The sequence below is a fragment of the Nomascus leucogenys genome, chromosome 21, assembly GCF_006542625.1.
Source record: "Nomascus leucogenys isolate Asia chromosome 21, Asia_NLE_v1, whole genome shotgun sequence".
Taxonomy (NCBI): domain Eukaryota; kingdom Metazoa; phylum Chordata; class Mammalia; order Primates; family Hylobatidae; genus Nomascus; species Nomascus leucogenys.
In genome coordinates, this window is record NC_044401.1 from 57,303,408 (window position 1) to 57,322,737 (window position 19,330).

Consider the following 19,330-nt stretch of genomic DNA (forward strand, 5'->3'; position numbering starts at 1 on the left):
TATATTTAGAAAACTCCATCAACTCAGCCCAAGATCTCCTTAAGCTGATAAGCAACTTCAGCAAAGTATCAGGATACAAAATCAATGTGCAAAAATCACAAGCATTCCTATACAACAATAATAGACACCCAAATCATGAGTGAACTCCCATTCACAATTGCTTCAAAAAGAATAAAATAGCTAGGAATACAACTTACAGGGGATGTGAAGGACCTCTTCAAGGACAACTGCAAGCCACTGCTCAACAAAATAAGAGAGGACAAAAACAAATGAAAGAACATTCCATGCTCATGGATAGGAAGAATCAATATCGTGAAAATGGTCATACTGCCCGATTCAATGCCATCCCCATCAAGCTACCAGTGACTTTCTTGGGAAAAACTACTTTAAAGTTCATATGGAACCAAAAAAGAGCCCACGTTGCCAAGACAATCCTAAGCAAAAAGAACAAAGCTGGAGGCATCATGCTACCTGACTTCAAACTGTACTACAAGGCTACAGTAACCAAAACAGCATGGTAGTGGTACCAAAACAGATATATAGACCAATGGAACAGAACAGAGGCCTCAGAAATAACACCACACGTCTACAATCATCTGATCTTTGACAAACCTGACAAAAACAAGCAATGGGGAAAGGATTCCCTATTTAATAAATGGTCCTGGGAAAACTGGCTAGCCATATGTAGAAAGCTGAAACTGGATCCCTTCCTTATACCTTATAAATAATTCAATATGGATTAAAGACTTAAATTTTAGACCTAAAACCATAAAAACCCTAGAAAAAAACCTAGGCAATACCATTCAGGACATAGGCATGGGCAAGGACTTCATGACTAAAACACCAAAAGCAATGGCAACAAAAGCCAAAATTGACAAATGGGATCTAATTAAACTAGAGAGCTTCTGCACAGCAAAATAAACTACCATCAGAGTGAACAGGCAACCTACAGAATGGGAGAAAATTTTTGCAATCTACCCATCTGACAAAGGGCTAATATCTGGAATCTACAAAGAACTTACATTTACAAGAAAAAATCAACCCCATGTAAAAGTGGGCAAAGGTTATGAACAGACACTTTTCAAGAGAAGATATTTATGCAGCCAACAGACACATGAAAAAATGCTCATCATCACTGGTCATCAGAGAAATGCAAATCAAAACCACAATGAGATACCATCTCACACCAGTTACAATGGCAATCATTAAAAAGTCAGGAAACAACAGGTGCTGGAGAGGATATGGAAAAATAGGAACACTTCTACACTGTTGATGTGAGTGTAAATTAGTTCCACCATTGTGGAAGACAGTGTGGTGATTTCTCAGGGATCTAGAACTAGAAATACCAATTGACCCAGCCATCCCATTATTTGGTGTATACCCAAAGGATTATAAATCATGTTACTATAAAGACACATGTACACATATGTTTATTGCGGCACTATTCACAATAGCAAAGACTTGGAACCAACCCAAATGTCCATCAATGATAGACTGGATTAAGAAAATGTGGCACATGTACACCATGGAATTCTATGCAGCCATAAAAAAGGATGAGTTCATGTCCTTTGTAGGGACATGGATGAAACTGGAAACCATCATTCTCAGCAAACTATCCCAAGGACAGAAAACCAAACACCTCATGTTCTCACTCATAGGTGGGAATTGAACGATGAGAACAATTGGACACAGGGCAGGGAACATCACACACTGGGGCCTGTTGTGGGATGGGGAAATGGGAGAGGGATAGCATTAGGAGAAATGCCTAATGTAAATAATGAGTTAATGGGTGCAACAAACCAACACGGCACATGTATACATATGTAACAAACCTGCACATTGTGCACATGTGCCCTAGAAAGTAAAGTATAATTAAAAAAAAATAGGGCCTCAGCTACATTATTGCCACTTCCTCAGTATCTAGCATAGCTCCAAGCACATAGTAGGAACTTGATTATTAGTTAAAGAATAAATGAGTGATGGTTTGGGGCAGAGAGTCCAAGTCATCAGAATTTACATACAAAAAAATTACTGCACATTATGCCTGATAGCTTCTTGTGTTACCAGGCTGCTAGGTAAAACATTTTAAGCCCCAGATACTACAGTTTCCTCTTGCTTCCTCCCAAAGCATGTATTGCCCCATAGGAAACTGGGCAACTCTAATGGTGTGCTGGCACTCTTTTCCCTACCAAAATAATGCTCTTATTGGAAAATCAGTGAATCCAACTTTGATTTTATGAATCCTAAAAGGGATCCTCTTAGAAGGCTTTTGGATAGTACCTAGAGTCAATGGGAAGGTTCGCAAAAACAGGCCAGAACCAAGACTGGGAAAACAGGTATGCATATGATCCCTCTAACTGACCGGTGTGTTCATTCACTTAAGACTGCTGTTGCTGGCGTCTTCTCCATTGACCTTTGTCCACCGTAGGATACTCATGTTACGGAGTCATCAAAAGATTTTTTAACCTCCTGTTGCCATTACCCTGAAAATCTTTATTGGAGATATTTATGTCTATCCAGATAGACATAAATATCTTTATGATTCTTTAAAATTCATTGTCTTGTTCAATCACATATGATTGACTACGGTATTTCTCATGACTACCCCGCCCTAGCCCAACTCTCCCACATCCCACCTGCCACTGTTTTAAGATTCTCCAAATAAAGAAAAATAATCTGGATGCCTGATCATCCCAGTCTATCCCCACCAAAATATGTAGGTGGAGCCATGCATTCTTTAACTTTGCAAAGAGAAAATGGTGACTTGAAAGAAATTTTATACTGCTACCAATTCTTAAGTCTCCAGGTATTTAGTCTGGAACAATCCATTCTGAGTGACATGGTCTTGTACTGTAATAAATGCTCCTGTTATTATTACTTGTATATTCAATAGCTCTCATGTGTTAGACATGAGTCTAGATGCTTGGTGGAAAGGAAAGATGGTGTCCCTGTTTCCATGGAGCTTATATGGACCAACGAACAATGAAGTTCACTGTAACTTTGTTAGCCATCAGAAATCAAACAGGCTTATTAGAGAACAATTAAACCTCTCTCAGTGGAATGTAGAAGGTTCTGAAATTCAGATGACTGGCTTAACATAATACAACTCAGTACTTTTTGTTTAAAAAGATCAGGAGACAAGTTATTAGATTTAGTCAAAGACTCTAGAAGCTCATTTTTGGCTCCTTTGCTGTGAGGGAAGTAGCTGACTATCTTCTTAGCAGGCTAAAAGCCATCATGGCAGATGGTCCTGAGCTGCATGTGTCAGCTACAGAACATGTGCCTGGTGTGTTTGAACATGGTGTTGCTCTTGTCTAAGCAGCAGTATATCGAGGTAGAGTATTTTCTGGTGCTCTCCAACAGTGGATAGGGATAAGGATGAGTCCATGGGAGTAGGTCCACAAGTAGTTTTCTGTCATTTCCGGTCCTCTGCAAGGAGGCTCATGACCTGACAAGCTTGAGGCAGAATTAAGAGATAAACAGAATCCGAGAAGCCCATGGCAATTGCAGAGCCCAGAACACAGTATCTGCTAAGCATATTTATTGGCAACAGATCTTCTAGCTGTGCCTGCATCTCTGATATCTGTCTCATCTGAGGTCCAGCTAAGCATTTAAATCTCAAACCACTGGTCAATCATTGTTCATGCCTGAAAACTCAGCATTACCATGCAGCTTCTGTTTTAAACCTAGCCTCTTGCCTATTCCACTGGACCTGTACTACAAGACTTAATTTAATAATAAATTAAACTATTATTTTTCTCTGTAACATTATCGACTGCTTCTGGTTCTGATTTCAGTCTCAATTGTTCTTGTTTGATTTAAGCTCTTAAGTACACTGAACTTCAGTGTCCACATCTATAAAATTGGAAGAAAAAAACCTTTCTCATTGGCCATTGAGAAGATGGAAATTAAGTAGGCATAAAAGCATTTGTAAATGATAAACTGCTTTCTAAATATTCATGTTGCAACTACTATTTTTTTTTTTTTTTTGAGACAGCATCTCGCTCTGTTGCCCAGGCTGGAGTGCAATTGTGCAATTCCGCTCACTGCAAGCTCCGCCCCCCAGGTTCATGCCATTCTCCTCAGCCTCCCCAGTAGCTGGGACTACAGGCACCCGCCACCAGGCCCAGCTAATTTTTTTTGTATTTTTAGTAGAGACGGGGTTTCAGTGTTCGCCAGGATGGGCTCAATCTCCTGACCTCATGATCCACCCGCCTCGGCCTCCCAAAGTGCTGGGATTACATGTGTGAGCCACTGTGCCTGGCCTGTTATTGTTAATTATATGATGAAGGTGATATTTAGAAATGACATGAGTAAAGGAGACTGTTTAGGTGAAAAAAAAAAAAAAACAGGGCTCTAAGGTATGCATGCATCTGAGCTAGTTTTCTTTTCTATAATATGGGGATGTTGATATCTAGGCCATTCTGAGTGACAGGATTACTCAGAGGTCGCAGGGTTTATATGTGGGTATTAGATGAGATTATGGTTAAAACTAACCATACCTGTCTATTCCCATTTCAACTCTGTCTCTGGATAAGAGTCACTTAACCTCTCAGACTTCTTTTTCTCATTTATTTATTTTTATTTCAATAGATTTTTGGGGGAACAGGTGGGGTTTGGTTACATGAATAAGTTCTTTAGTGGTGATTTCTGAAATTTTGGTGCACCCATCACCTGAGCAGTATACATTGTACCCAGGGTGTGGTCCTTTATCCCTAACCCCCTCCCACCTTCTCCCTGAGTCCCCAAAGTCCATTGTATCATTCTTATGCCTTTGCATCTTCATAGCTTAGCTCCCACTTATGAGTGAGAACATACGATGTTTGGTTTTCCATTCCTGAGTTACTACACTTAGAATGATGGTCTCCAGTTCCACCCAGATTGCTGCAAATGCTATTATTTCATTCCTTTATGTTGCTAAGTAGTATTCCATGGTATGCATATACCACATTTTCTTTATCCACCAGCTGATTTATGGACATTTGGGATGGTTTCATATTTTTGCAATTGCAAATTGCACTGCTATATATATGCATGTGCAAGTTCTTCGCACAATGACTTCTTTCCTTCTGGGTAGATACCCAAGATTGGGATTACTGGATCAAATAGTATATCTACTTTTAGCTCTTTAAGGAATCTCCATGCTGTTTTCCATAGTGGTTGTACCAGTTTATGTTCTCACCAACCATGTAAAAGTGTTCCCTTTTCATCATATACCTGCCAACATCTATTATTTTTTCATTTTTTGACTATGGCCATTCTTTCAGGAGTGCAGTGGTATTGCATTAGGGTTTTGATTTGCATTTCCCTGATAATTAGTGATGTTAAGCATTTTTCATATGTTTCTTGGCCATTTGTTTATTTTCTTTTGAGAATTATCTATTCATGTCCTTAGCCCACTTTTTGATGGATTTTTTTTTTTTCTTGCTGATATGAGTTCCTGTAGATTCTGGATATTAGTCCTTTGTTGGATGCAAAGATTTTCTTCCACTCTGTGGGTTGTCTGTTTACTTTGCTGATTATTTATTTTTCTGTGTAGAAGCTTTTTAATTTAATCAACTCCCATTTATTTATCTTTGTTTTGTTGCATTTGCTTTGGGTTCTTGGTCATGAAGTCTTTGCCTAAGTCAATGTCTAGAAGGGATTTTTCTGATGTTATCTTCTAGAATTGTTATGGTTTCAAGTCTTAGATTTAAGTCTTTGATTCATCTTGAGTTGACCTTTGTATAGGGTGAGAGATGTGGATCCAGTTTCATTCTTCTACATGTGGCTTGCCAATTATCCCAGCACCATTTGTTGAACAGGGTGTCCTTTCCCCACTTTGTTTTTTTTTTTTGCTTTGTGGAAGAACAGTTGACTGTAAGTATTTGGCATTAATTTCTGGGTTCTGTATTCTGTTCCATTGATCCATATGCCTCTTTTCATACCAGTACCAGGCTGGCTTGGTGACTATGTCCTTATAGTTTGAAGTTGGATAATGTAATGCCTCCAAATGTGTTCTTTTTGCTTAGTCTTGCTTTGGCTATGTGGGCTTATTATTGGTTCCATATGAATTTTAGGATTTTTTTTCTAGTTCTGTGAAGAATGATGGTGGTATTTTGATGGGAATTGCATTGAATTTGTAGATTGCTTGTGGCAGTATGGTCATTTTCACCATATTGATGCTAGCCATTCATGAGCATGAGATGTGTTTCCATTTGTGTCATCTATGTTTTCTTTTTTGTTTTTTTTTGAGATGGAGTCTCACTCTGTTACCCAGGCTGGAGTGCAGTGGCACGATCTCGTCTCACTGCAACCTCCACCTCCTGGGTTCAAGCGATTCTCCTGCCTCAGCCTCCCCAGTAGCTAGGATTACAGGTGTGTGCCACCACACCCAGATAATTTTTGTATTTTTATTAGAGACAGGATTTCACCATGTTGGCCAGGCTCACCTCGAATTCCTGACCTCAGGCAACCCACCTGCCTGAGCCTCCCAAAGTGCTGGGATTACAAGCATGAGCCACCATGCCTGGCCATCATCTATGTTTTCTTTCAGCAGTATTTTGTAGTTTTCCTTGTAGAGGTCTTTCACCTCCTTGGTTAAGTATATTCCCACTTTTTTTTTTTTTTTGGATGCCCTTTATTTCTTTGTCTTGTCTAATTGCTCTGGCTAGGACTTCCAGCACTATGCTGAATAGAAGTGGTGAAAGTGGGCATCCTTGTCTTGTTCCAGTTCTCATGGGGAATGCTTTCAACTTTGTCCCTTTCAATGTAATGTTGGCTGTTTGTTGGTTTGTGATAGATGGCTTTTGTTACCTTAAGGTATGTCCTTTCTATGCTGATTTTGCTGAGGGTTTTATTCATAAAGGAATGCTGGATTTTGTCAAATGCTTTTCCTGTGTCTATTGTGACATGTGATTTTTGTTTTTAATTGTGTTTGACATTTGACATGCAGTTGTAAAACCATCCTTGCATCCCTGGTATGAAACCCACTTGATCATGGTGGATTATCTTTTCTGATATGCTGTTGGATTTGGTTAGCTAGCATTTGGTTGAGAATTTTTGCATCTATGTTCACCACGGATATTAGTCTATAGTATTCTTTTTTATGATATGTCCTTTCCTGGTTTTGATATTAGGGTGATGCTGGTTTCATAGAATGATGTAGGGAGGATTCCCTCTTTCTCTTTTGGAATAGTGTCAATAGGACTGGTACCAATTTTTCTTTGACTGTCTGATAGAATTCAGCTGTGAATCCATCTGGTCCTGAATTTTTTGTTGTTGGTAATTTAACTACCATTTCAGCCTCACTGCTTGTTGGTCTGTTCAGACTTTCTATTGCTTCCTGGTTTAATCAAGGAGGGTTGTGTATTTCCAGGAATTTACCCATCCCCTCTAGGTTTTCTAGTCTATGTGTGCAAAGGTATTCATAGTAGCTTTGAATGATCTTTTATATTTCTGTGATATCAGTTATGTTAATATTTCGCTTTTGGTTTCTAATTGAGCTTATTTTAGTCTTCTCTCTTCTTGGTTAATCTTGCTATAAATCTATCAATTTTATTTTATCTTTTCAAAGAACCAGCTTTTTAATTTCATTTATGTTTTGTATTGTTTTCTTTTTGTTTCAATTTCATTTAGTTCTGCTCTGATCTTGGTTGTTTATTTTCTTCTGCTGTTTTTATTTTTTTCTTGTTTCTTTAGCTCCTTGAGGTGTGACCTTAGACTGTGTGTGCTCTTTCAGACTTTTTGATGTAGGCATTTAATGCTATGAACTTTCCTCTTAGCAACACTTTTGCTGTATCCCAGAGGTTTTGATAGGTTGTGTCACTGTTATTGTTCAGTTCAAAGAATTTTTAAATTTCCATCTTGATTTTATTGTTGACCCAATGATCACTCAGGATCAGGTTATTTAATATCCATGTATTTGCCTGGTTTTGAGGGTTTGTTTTGGAGTTTATTTACAATTTTATTTCACTGTGGTCTGAGAGTTCTCAATACGATTTTCATTTTCTTAAATGTGTTGAGGCTTGTTTTGTGACCTCTCATATGGTTTATCTTGGAGAATGTTCCATGAGCTGATGAATAGAATGTATATTCTGTAGTAGTTGGGTAGAATGTTATGTAAATATTTTTTAAGTTTATTTGTTCTAGAGTACAGTTTCCACTGTTTATTGACTTTCTGTCTTGATGACCTGTCCAGGTGCTGTCAGTGGAGTCCTATTATTGTGTTGCTGTTCATCTCATTTCTTAGATATAGTAGTAATTGTTTTATAAATTTGGGAGTTCCAGTGTTAGGTGTGTATATATTTAGAATTGTGATATTTTCCAGTTAGTCAAATTCTTTTATCATTATATAATGTACCTCTTTGTCTTTTAAAACTGCTTCTGCCTTAACGTTTGTCTGATATAAGAATAGCTACTCCTGCTCACTTTTAGTGTCCATTTTCATGGAATAACTTTTTCCAAGTCTTTACCTTAAGTTTATGTGAGTCCTTATGTGTCAGGTGAGTCTCTTGAAGAAAGCAGATACTTGGTTGGTGAGTTCTTATCCATTCTGCCATTCTGTATCTTTTAAGCAGAGCATTTAGGCCATTTACGTTCAATGTTAGTATTGAGATATGAGGTACTGTTCTATTCATCAAGCTGTTTGTTGCCTTAATACCTTGTTTTTTTTTCATTGTGTTATTGTATTATAGGGCCTGTGAGATTTATACTTAAAGGATATTCTATTTTGGTTTATTTCAAGGATTTGTTTCAAGATTTACAGTTCCTTTTAGCCATTCTTATAGTGTTGGCTTGGTAGTGGCAATTTCTCTTAGCATGTTTGATAAAGACTGCATCTTTCCTTCATTTATGAAGCTTAGTTTTGCTGAGTACAAAATTCTTGGCTGATAATATGGAGGCTAAAGATAGGACCGCAATCCTTTCTCGCTTGTATGGTTTCTGCTGAGAAATCTGCTGTTAATTTGATGGGTTTTACTTTGTAGGCTACCTGATGCTTTTGCCTCACAGCTTGACTTTAGATAACCTGATGATTATGTTCTTAGGTGATCTTTTTGGAATAAATTTCCCAGGTGTTCTTTGAGCTTCTTGTATTTGAATGTCTAGACCTCTAGCAAGACCAGAGTTTTTCTCGATTATTCTCTCAAATATGTTTTCCAAACTTTTAGATTTCCCTTCTCCCTTGGGAACATCAATTGTTCTTAGGTTTGGTTGTTTGACATAATCCCAAATTTTTTGGAGGCTTTGTTAATTTTTTAAAATTCTTTTTTCAAAATTCTTTTTTCTTTGTCATGATGAGTTAATTCAAAAGCCTTGTCTTCACGCTCTGAAGTTATCTTTTCTACTTGTTCAATTCTATTGCTGAGACTTTCCAGTGCATTTTGTGTTTCTCTAAGTGTGTCCTTGATTTCCAAAAGTTGTAATTGTTTTTCATTTATGCTGTCTATTTCACTGGAGATTTTTCCATTCACATCCTGTATCATTTTTTTGATTTCTTAAAGTTGGACTTCACCTTTCTCTGGTGCCTCCTTGATTGGCTTAATAATCAACCTTCTGAATTCTTTTTCTGGCAATTCAGAGATTTTATCTTGGTTTGGATCCATTGCTAGTGAGCTAGTGTGATCCTTTGGGGATGTTAAAGAACCTTGTTTTTTTCATATTACCAGAATTGTTTTTCTGGTTCCTTCTCATTTGGGTAGATTATGTCAGAGAGAAGATCTGGAACTCAAGGGCTGTTGTTCAGATTCTTGTGTCCCATGGGGGTGCTCCCTTGACCTGGTGCTCTCTCCTTTGCCCTAGGGATGGGGCTTCCTGAGAGCCAAATTGCAGTGATTGTTAGTTCTCTTCTGGATCTAGCCACCCAGTGGAGCTACTGGGCTTTGGGCTGGTACTGGGGAGTATCTAAAGAGTCTTTTGATGTGATTCATCTTCAGGTCTCTCAGCTTTGGATACCAACACCTACTCTGGTGGAGGTAGCAAGAGAATGAAGTGGACTCTGTGAGAGTCCTTGGTTGTATTTTTGTATGTGTTGGTTTTTTGTATTTTTATGTGTGTTGGTTTTGGGTTGGCTGGCCTCCAGGAAGGAGGTAGCACTTTCAAGAGCACATCAGCTGCGATTGTATAAGAAGGATACAAGCCTGCCCTAGGGTCACCGTTGGATAAGTATTCAGGTTTCTCAGGCAGTGGGCAGGGTCATAGAGCTCCCAAAGGATTATGTTCTTTGTATTCTGGCTACCAGGGTTAGTAGAGAAAGACCATCAGGTGGGAGCAGGGTTAGGCATGTCTGAGCTCAGTCTCTGTTGGGCAGGGCTTGCTATGGCTGCTGTGGCAGTTTGGGGTGTGGTTCACAGGCCAGTGCAGTTATGTTCCTTGGGGGATTATGGCTGTCTGTTCTGCATCACACAGGTTGCCAGGGAAATGGGGGAAAGCTGGCAGCCACAGACCTCACCCACCTCCCACTCAACCCATGGCCTGAAAGGCCAGTTTCACTCCCACCATGACCCCACCCCACCCAAAAGCACTGAGTTTATTTCTAGGCAGCTGATGAGCAGGGCTGAGAACTTGCCCCAGGCTACAAGCCTCCCAGCTGAGAAAGCAAGCTGACTCACAGTTCCTAGGCTGCCTATGGAGGCTGCAGTGGCAATCAACTGCCTTCAACGCATCTGTGGATTCTCTCAGCTTTCCTGGTATGTTCCTGTGATAGTTCTTGGAGAAAAGTTTGCAATGTGGGTCTCCACATGCTGCTCTGTCCCTCTGACTAGGAGCTGCAAGTTTGTCCTGCTTCCTATCTACCACTCTCTCCTCTTTTTCTCACTTTAACAAGGAGGAGGAGCAGAATATCTACTTTTAATCGCTGTTGAAAGAACTAACCAAGATAATTCACAGAATATGTCTGGCCTAGAATAGAATTTTAATAAATATAAAGTATGTTTACCCTTCAGTTTTGTTTGTCAGATGGAAAAGCATTCCCAGAGTTTTCTGAGTGATCATAGCAGAGGCAGGCATATAACCTCATCTTATTTTATTTTTTAACATTTAGTTTCAGGGTACATGTGCAGGTTTGTTATATAGGTGAATTATGTGTTGTCAGGATTTGGTGTACAGAGCATGTCATCACCCCAGTAATAAGCATAGTATCCAATAGGTAGGTTTTCCTTACCCTCTTCCTATATACTAGGCACAGTGTCTGTTGTTCCCTTATTTGTGTCGTTGTGTACTGAACGTTTATTTCCCACTTGTAAGTAAAGCATGAGGTATTTGGTTTTCTTTCCCTGTGTTAATTCACTTAGGAAAATGGCCTACAGCTCCATCCATGTTGCTGAAAAGGACATGATCTCATTCTTTTTATATGGCTGTGTAGTATTCCTTGATGTATATGTACCACATTTTTTTTTTTTAATCTAGTCTACCACTGATGGGCATTTAGGTTGATTCCGTGTCTTTGCTGTTGTGAACAGTGCTGCAGTGAACATACACTTGGATGTATGTTTATGGTAGAATGATTTATATCTCTTGTGGTATATACCCAACAATAGGATTATTGGGTCAAATGGTAATTCTAAGTTCTTTGAGAAATTGCAACACTGCTTTCCACAATGGCTGTGTTAGTTACTTAAAATAGTTCTGTGAGGAAAGTCATTTGTAGTTTGATAGAAATAGTATTAAATCTTTAAATTTCTTAGGGAAGTATGGCCATTTTAACAATTTTGATTTTTCCTATCCATAAGCATGAATTGTTTTTTCACTTGTTTGTGTCATCTTTGATTTCTTTGAAGTGTTTTGTAATCCTTGTTAGAGAGATCTTTCACTTCCTTAGTTAGTTAGCTGCATTTCTAGGTATTCTTTTTGTGGCTACAGTGAATGGGATTTTGCTTTTCATTTGGCTTTCAGGTTGAATGTTGTTGCATGGGAATGCTATTATTTTTTGTACATAGATTTTTTTTGTATCCTTGAACTTTGCTGAAGTTGTTAGATCAAGGAGCTTTTGGGCAGAGACTATGGGGTTTTCTAGGTATAAAATCATATTATCTACAAACAAGTAGTTTGCCTTCCTCTCTTCTTATTTGGATGCCTTTTATTTTTCTCTTGCCTTATTGTTCTGGCCAGAACTCCCAGTACTATGTTGAACAGGAGTGAAGAGAGTGGGCATTCTTGTCTTGTTCTGGTTCTCAAGGGGACTGCTGTGAGTTTTTACCCATTTAGCATGACGTTGGCTGTGGGTTTATCATAGACAGCTCTTATTATTTTGAGATATGTTCCTTCAATGCCTAGTTTGTTGAGTATTTTTAACACTTTGAATTTTATCAAAGGCCTTTTATGCATCTATTGAGATGATCATGTCCTTTTTTTCTGTTTATATGATGAGTCATATTTATTGATTTGTGTGTGTTGAACCAAACTTGCCTCCCAGGGTTAAAACCTACTTGACTGTGGTGGAATAGCTTTTTGAGGTGCTGCTGAATTTGGTTTGCTAGTATTTCATTGAGGATTTTTGCATTTGTGTTAATCAAGGATATTGGCATAAAGTTTTCTTTTTTGTTTTTGTGTCTCTGCCAGGTATTGGTGTCAGGATGATGCTGTCCTCATAGAATTGGTTAGGGAGGAATCCCTCCTTTTCAATTTTGGAATAGTTTTAGTAAATCTAGTATCAGCTTTGCTTTGTACAGCTGGTGGAATTTGGCTGTAATTTCATCTGGTCCTGGGCTTTTTATTATTGGTAGGCTTTCTATTACTGACTCAATTTTGAAACTCATTATTAGTCTGTTTGGGGATTCATTTCTTCCTGGTTCAATCTTGGGAGGTTGTATGTTTCCAGGAATTTATCCATTTCTTCTAGGTTTTCTAGTTTGTATGCATAGAGGTATTCATAGTAGTCTCTTAGGGTTTTTTATTTTTTTAATTTCTATGTGGTCGGTGGTAATGTCCCCTCTGTCACTTCTGATTGTGTTTATTTGGATCTTCTCTTTTTTCTTTATTAGTCTAGCTAGCAGTCTGCCAATCTTATGTATTCTTTCAAAAATACATAGAAATTCTTTCATTGATCTTTTTTATGGTTTTTCACATCTCAATTTCCTTCAGATCAACTTTGTTTTTGGTTATTTTCTGCTGCTGGCTTTGGGGTTGGTTTACTCTTGTTTCTTTAGTTCCTCTAGGTGTGATGTTAGGTTGTCAATTTGAGATCATTCTAATTTTATTATGTGAGCATTTACTGCTGTGAACAACCCTTTTAACAGGGTGGCCCAGAGATTCTGGTATATTGTTCCTTTTTTCTCATTAGTTTCAAAAAGCTTCTTGATTTCTGCCTTAATTTCACTGTTTACCTAAATGTCATTCTGGTGCAACTTGTTTAATTTTCATGTAATTGTATGGTTTTTAATCATTTATTATTTATTTCTATTTTATTGTGCTATGGTCCAACAGTGTAGATGGTTTGATTTCACTTTTTAAAAATTTGCTGAGGATTGTTTTATGGCTGATTGTGTTGTCAGTTTTAGAGTATGTGCCATGTGAAAATGAGACGAATGTATATGTTCTGTTGTTTGGGGATGGAGATGTCTGTTGGGCTCATTTGATCAAATATCAAGTTCAGGTCCTGGATATCTTTGTTAGATCATCATGGCAGAAAACTAATACTGTCAGTTGGGTGTTGAAGTCTCCCACTATTATTGATTGATTACCTAAGTCTCTTTGTGGGTCCCTAAGAAGTTTATGAATCAGGGTGCTACTGTGTTGGTGCATATATATTTAGGATAGTTAGATCTTCTTGTTGAATCGAACCCTTTACCATTATGTAATGCCCTTCTTTGCCTTTATTGATTGTTATTGGTTTAAAATTAGAAACCTGTTTTTTTCTGTTTTTCATTTGCTTGGTAGATTTTTCTCCATCCCTTTACTTTGAGCCTATGGCTGTCATTGCAGGTGAGATGGGTTTCTTGTAGACAGCATATGGTTGTGTCTTGCTTCTTTATCCAACTTTCCATTATGTGCCTTTTAATTGGGACATTTAACCCATTTACATTCGAAGTTAATATTGTACAGGTGTGATCCTGTCATTGTGTTGTTAGCTGGTTATTCTGCAGAATTGATTGTGTGGTTACTTTATAGTATCAATGGTCTATGTACTTAAGTGTGTTTTTGTGGTGGCGGATAATCACCTTTCCTTTCCATATTTAGCACTCCCTTTAAGATCTCTTGTAAGGACAGTCTAGTGGTAACAAATTCAATATGCTTGGCTGAAAGGGATCATATTTCTTTGCTTTTGAAGCTTAGTTTGGCTAAATATGAAATTCTTGGTTGGAATTTCTTTTCCTTAATAATGCTGAATATAGGCCCCAATCTCTTCTGGCTTATAGGGTTTTTGCTGAAAGGCCCACATTAGCCTGATGAAGTTTCTTTTGTAGATGACATGCCCCTTGTCTCTAGCTGCCTTTAACATTTTTTCTTTCATTTCGACTTAGAGAATCTGATGACTATATGTCTTGGGGATGGTTACCTTATATAGTACCACACAGGGATTCTTTGTATTTTCTAGATTTGAGTGTTGGCTTCTCTAGCAAGGTTGGGGAAATTTTGGGGGATGATATCCTCAAATAAGTTTTGCAAGTTGTTTGCTTTCTCCCTCTTTCAGGGATGCCAGTGTGTCATAGATTTGGTCTCTTCACCTAATCCCATATTTCTTGGAGGATTTATTCATCCCATATTTTTTATTTTTGTCTGAGTTACTTCACAGAACCAATCTTTAAGCTCTAAGATTCTTTCCTCAGATTGGTTGGTTCTGTTGTTAACATTGCAGTTGTATTATGCAATTCTTAAGTGAGTTTTTCAGCTCTGTCAGATCTGTTTCATTTTGTTCTTAAAATGACTATTTCATCTTTTATCTTTTGCATTGTTTTGTTGTATTCCCTAGATTCCTTGCATTGGGTTTTGATTTTCTCCAGAATGTTGATCTTTATTCCTATTCATATTCTGAATTCTATTTCTGACATTTCAGCCATTTCAGCCTGAGTAAGAACCATTTTTGGTGAAGTAGTACAATAATTTGGAGGTCAAAAGACACTCTGGCTATTTGAGTTGCCAGAGCTCTTGTGCTGGTTTATTCTTATCTGTGTAGGGCTGATGTTCCCTCAGTCTTTGAAATTGCTTTCCTTTGAATGGATCTTCTTGCTTTTATCTTCTTTGGTGCCCTTGGGGTTTGATTATGATATAAGGTGGGTTCAGTCAACTGGCTTCAATTCTAGTCTGTTCCCGGGTCTTGGAGGAGTCCTCTTTGATTACTGTCTCCATGCCACTGTTTTTTGTTTTTTTGTTTGTTTGTTTTGGTGGGAGGGGGGTTGTTCTGGTCCACATGGCTCCCTCAGGTTAGGGACCACAGTTGGTAGATGGGCTATATCCTTGCCAGGTCAGTGCTAATCTGCTGTCCAAGTGCTTTCCAGGGAATACAGGGTTGTGCCTGCCCAGAGTTCAGGCAGAAGTAGAATTATGGAAGCTCTAGCAGTTGTAGCTTGCCTGGCTATCAGCAGCAGAGGTGGTTGGGGGTTGCCCTCCCTGCCGTCCAGTTGCTTCTTGGGACACAGGAGGCTGCACCTACCTGTTGAGTTCACATAAAATTGGGACCACTAGGCTGGGAGCTCTAGCAGACATTGCCTCCTTGGCTACCAGTGGCAGGGGTAGGTGGCGTCACCCACCCTGCTATCTGAGCATTTCTCAGAGCCACTGGAGAAATGTATCATCTGGCAGAATCCACACAGCAGCAGTACCATTAGGCTAGAAGTTCTAGCAAGTTTTGCCTGCCTGGCTACCAGTGTGTAGGGGTCTCCTACCCTGCCACCCAGGAACTTCCTGGGACAACAGGAGCCTGTGGCTGCCAGCTGAGTTCAGGCCAAATTAGGACAGCTGGGCTGGAAGCTGGCACCAATCCTTTCTGGTAAGGGTATGGGGTGGAGCAATCCTATTGTTCCCAGGCACTATGATTGCAGACTCTAGTGAGGCTATGTTGCCAGTGCTGGTCTACTCTGGGGCCCAAGGCTTGTAGAGATTTCCTTGAACTTAAGAGTTGCCCCCACAGAATGTCCAGTTGCATGGCTCTCTACCCTAGCCTGGAAGGAAGGCTGCAGGAGGGATAGGGGGAATCTCTCATTCCCAGGAGAGGTTCCCAGACAGGTCCCTGTGGAGAGTGGGGATCTCTCATTCACTCACCCTTTCCTGCTTTTGAGAGGTCCTCCCAGCTCTGCAATAAACTAATACAAGCTGGTTTCCAGCCTCACTCCTCTCTGCTCTCTCTGTTCCCCTGCTGCCTTGATGGAACCCGATGTAGTTTCTCAGATGCCTGGCCCGAAGGGTCAATGTTCACCAGCTCTCTTGTTTCTCCTCTGTGAGAGTGGCATACATAACTGCTTCTAGTTCACCACCTTGGCCTAACCCCCATCTCATCTTTCTCCTTCCCAATTTTTTCTTTTTTTTTTTTAATTTTTTTTTATGAGATGAAGTCAGACTGTTACCCAGGCTGGGGTGCGGTGGTACTATCTCAGCTCACTGCAACCTCTACCTCCTGGGTTCAAACGATTTTCCCACCTCAGTGTTCCTGAGTAGCTGGGAATACAGGTGTGCACCACCACACCCAGCTAATTTTTGTATTTTTAGTAGAGACGGGGTTTTGCCATGTTTCCCAGGATGGTCTTGAACTTCTGAACTCAAGAGATCTCCCCACCTCGGCCTCCCAAAGTACCAGCATTACAGGTATGAGTCACCGTACCCAATTCTTCCTTTCCAAACTGTATACGAATGACCTATCCCAAAGCTGTTTACAGATAGAAATAACAGCTCTCAGCATTATTAACAAATTCTTTTAAGGTAAACTCTATGAAGGGAGAACAATTAGGTGTAAAAATAAAAATGGACTGTTTGTCTATTTCACCACTATTTTTCCACACTCTTTCTAATTAATAAATTATCTTGCTGTGTTTGAGCATTAGACTTAGACATTTGTGGTTACAAAACCCCTCAACTAGTCATATATAACCAACCTTGAGTTCTGGCATTTTTCATAGGTTACTATTGGCACTTTCATTTTCTTGTGTAAATAAACTCAAGGCAATTTAATGACATCTCCCTCTATCAGCTTAAAACAGGATGAAAGGCATGATTCAATAACTTCCTCCCTATACCCAGGCTCCACACAATTTCCTGTTGCTATTTTGTGAAGAGACTTTGATATGGTTTGGTTTTATGTTTCCACCCAAATCTCATCTCAAATTGTAATCCCCCACATGTTGAGGGAGGGACCTCGTGGGAGGTGATTAGATGATGGGGGTGGATTTGCCTCTTGCTGTTATCATGATAGTGAATAACTTCTCATGAGATCTGATAGTTTCAAAGTGTGGCACTTCCCCGCTTGCTTTCTCTCTCTCCTGCCACCGTGTAAGAAGATGCTTGCTTCTCCTTTGCCTTCTGCCACGATTGTAAGTTTCAGGAAGTCCCCCTAGCCAAGCGGAACTGTGAGTCAATTAAACCTCTTTTCTTTATAAATGACCCAGTCTCAGGTCATTTATAGCAGCGTGAAAACAGACTAATACAGATTTCTTAAACAATCTATTTTTTGTCATTTGTTCTCCCACCACCCTATGCATCTTCATTACAAGTACCCTGTTCTTAAATATCCACATATCACAAATTTACTGCTTAAACATTGTTTTCTTTCTAGTTCCATGTGATTTATTTCTACAAAAGTGATAGGCTTTGTGAATCTTTATCTTTTGAAATAAGTGCAATTTAAGAGAAAAATGAAAAAACCACAAACATTTTTTGAACCATCCGAGAATAAGCTACATGTGATGTTTCCTGGAATATGTTGAATATTTCAGCCCATATTCTCCATGAACATTCTCTTTATTTATAGAATAATCATAGAATTACCATCAAAATCAAGAAATCAACATTACTACATTACTAACAGCCATTCAAGTTTTGCCAAATATCCCAGTAATGTCTTTTATGGCCAAAGGAATAAATAAAAGTCACATCCGGCCCACAGTTTTATATTATTTTAGGCTCTTTCAATTTGGAACTGTTCCTAATCTTTCCTTGAAACTTTTTGAAGAGTGTAGGAGAGTTATTTTTTAAAGAAATTCCTTCAAGTTTATCTGATGTTTATTTCATGATTGAATTCAGGCTATGCCTGTTTGGCAGGAATATCATACAAATGACTCCACATTCTTCTTGCATCTTATCAGGGAGTGCATGATTTCAATGTGACTCATCAATAATGATGTTCACTCTAATCACTTAAGGTGGTGTTTGCCAGGTTTCTTTACTATAATGTTTTTTCCCTTATGTATTTAATAAATACAATCATTCTTCAGCAACCTTGGGTGATTGGCTCCAGGACCACCTGTGAATACCAAAATCCACTGATACTCAATTCCCTAACATAAAATAGTGGAGCGTTTTCTCATAAGAAGCTTGTCCAACCAGTGGCCCAGGATGGCTTTGAATGCATCCCAACACAAATTCATACACTTTCTTAAAACATTGATTTTTTTGCAATTTTTTGAAATTTTTTAGCTCGTCAGTTATCATTAGTGTTAATATATTTTATATGTGGCCCAAGACAATTATTCTTCCAATATGGCCCAGGAAAGCCCAAAATTTGGACACTCCTGGCTTATAAGCTGTACACATCTTCCTATATACTTTAAATCATATCTAGATTACTTATAATACCTAATATGTCAAGGCTATATAAAATAGTCATATTGTATTGCTTAGGGAATAATGACAATATTTTAAAAGTTTGTATGTGTTTAGTACAAATGCAACCCTCCATTTTTTTCCTGAATATTTTCAACTTGTGGTCGGTCGAATACACAGATGTGGAACCTAGGGATCCAGAGAACTGACTGTGTTTGGGAAAATATATTGAGACTATATAAATACCCTGTTACCCATCAACTTTTTACTAACTACCACTGGCATTCATTTCTACATTAGTTAGAATTCTACTCTGAGGTAGTTGGTTTTTTCCCTTATTTTCTTAATGTATTAACTTTCTTATATCCATATAGACTCATGGATTCCAATTTTATTTTCAGTGGATTATAAACCATTACTATAATTTACTTTGATGCTCAGATTGTCCCAGATTTGGTCAATGGGCATCACTTTGTTAGATCCAGTGTCTAACATGACTCCACCATTCTTTGAACACATCCTTACACTCTGTCACAGCAAGACGTTTCAGGTTCTTTGTGTACTTTTCCTGTTCCAGGTCTAGAATTAACCCTATCTAAGAAATGCTGGTTCTTTTTAGCAAATAATTGTTTTTATAAACCAAGATATAAGTGTAAGATGTGCT